A 2340-nucleotide genomic window follows, 5' to 3' on the forward strand; every position below is an offset into this window, starting at 1 on the left:
AAGATGTTACTTTCTCAAGTACCTATGGTAATTTTTATTCTTATAAATGTTCAAGAAACTATTTAATATAAGTATAAATTCATTTAAAATATCATCACGTTCCGAGAGTAAAAGACTTTTAATTGAAACATTTTTTGCACGAAGCAAGAAAATAAAGTGCACTTTAATAATCCTTGAAAATATCAATGTATAGTTTGAAAACATCGCAGCAATATGCAGTGAGTCGAGCTTTCGATACAGCTATTGATCGCTTGTAACACGTTCTGTAAAGATAAAACTGACGCGAATATAGAGTTAGAAGATAAAAGCAACCACGCCCACGCAATTAGGCAAGACAGGTGTGTTTTATACGCAAAGAGCTCCCCGACAATAAGATTGTTTTTGAAAAAAAAAATTATCAAATTAAAAATTATTTATTGTTAAAATACGTACATATGTACGAAATGTAAAAAATCTTTTAAAGCACGTTTAATTCAACTTCATTTTATATGACATTTGTTAAATCAGTGTTTATAATTCTTATTTACGATAAAAATAAACACAGAATCTCATTAATCTGCACAATTTGCGTGTTAAAATAATAATAATTATTCAATTCGTACGCTGCAAAGATAACAATGTTATCGATTAACGCCAGCAAACACACAGAACAATAATGGCTACGTGACAAGCATTCGTCAGCTTAACAATAAGTAGCTAAATCCCTGCGCATTTGAGTTTCACTTGTATTCGTAGTTTAGTATGTACGAGTACGTAAAGCAAAGCATACTATTAATATAACATTGGATCACGTTAAAACAGGCCGCCTTGAGTGAAATTATTTTCACGTCGCACAAACATCGATATCCGTTCATTGTTTTCTTAATGAAAATACAGTTGCAATTACGTAAATAAAAATGAGTAATAATGACGTATTTTCACATTTGCACAGCTGCTAATGATGTGACGGGCTAATGAGAGCCAATTATTAATTAACACGCTTACGTAAATTACTGCTCCGATGTAAGTTGGAAAACATGTAAGCCTCTTTTAAAAGAAATTATAATTAAAACATAATTTTACAGAATCGCACGAATATAACGAAATAGGTTTACTATTTGAAAAAATAAAGAACAGTAAAAATGGTAAAACTAAATTTTTAATCCTCAAAAAGCGAATATCTTGTTGTATAAAAGAATCTTTTAAAAATGTAAATTTTTTTGTGCATATTTATCAGATTTATGCATATTTTACTCAATATTTTTTGGAATAAACACATAAAAATGAAACGTAGATACTGATTACGTATTTTATTCAATTTTATGGCGCCATTCTTTTATTTTAATTCGAAATAGTATTACGATAGCAATAGATAGACAAGCTTTTTCATCTAATTTAATTTCATCACCACACGAAAATTGTTCTCTGTTCTATCTTATTTGTGAGCTTGTCTTAATAAATTAATTTAAAATTTACAAAAGAACAAACTCGTTATGATGAGTCAAAATATTGTTAATCTACACATCTTAAAGACATCACAGATGATAGTAGTTCTTAATTTTCCGTTTAGTTTATCGTATTCGTAATAACTTAAAAATACGAAAGATAGTATAATATAAAACGATTTTTTTCAATGATTGATAGAAAAATAATCCCATATATTTAACAATTTTAAAGTAAATTCGTAGCTCTTTCTCACTGACGTTAGGTAGGCGTATATTATACCTGAAAGAGAACCAATCGACGTATTCTATGTTTTAATTTGCATTTAGTTACCTTTTAGAGCACTTTATGTTTCAAATAACACGGGGTGTATTTATACACGAAGAGAGATACTTTAATTAATTATAAAGCCAACGTCATTCCAGACTCCAATCTTGTTCGTTTTAAAAGAATGAGACTAATATCTTCCATTTACCTGTCTAACATTATTTTATAATTAAAAATCTATGTTTGTATGTTAGCCCATATACTTTACTAAAACAGATGAAGAGTATTCTTGGAACGCCAGATAAGGTTTTTGCTCGATTAATGTTATAAATAAAATTCTTGTATATTTACTTGTATTTGATTTTTATACTAGAATAACATGTAAATAAAAATGTATAAATATGCAATCGGTGCGTAAGATCATGCGTCAAATACAGGGTGTTGAATTAGCATTTATGGCGCCGCCGCGTTTATAATTAGACATTGTTTATGCCAACTCAAGAACTAAAATATGTAAACAAATACCTTTTATAAATGAAAATATACATTAGGGCCGTTGGAATAGACTAAGTTTATTCAGAATATTGTATATTACATAAATAAATCCATAAATTGTAGATATAAAAACAGAAACACAACAAGAACGAAGCC

The sequence above is a fragment of the Papilio xuthus genome, unplaced genomic scaffold, assembly GCF_000836235.2.
Source record: "Papilio xuthus unplaced genomic scaffold, Pxut_1.1 DF825946.1, whole genome shotgun sequence".
NCBI lineage: Eukaryota > Metazoa > Arthropoda > Insecta > Lepidoptera > Papilionidae > Papilio > Papilio xuthus.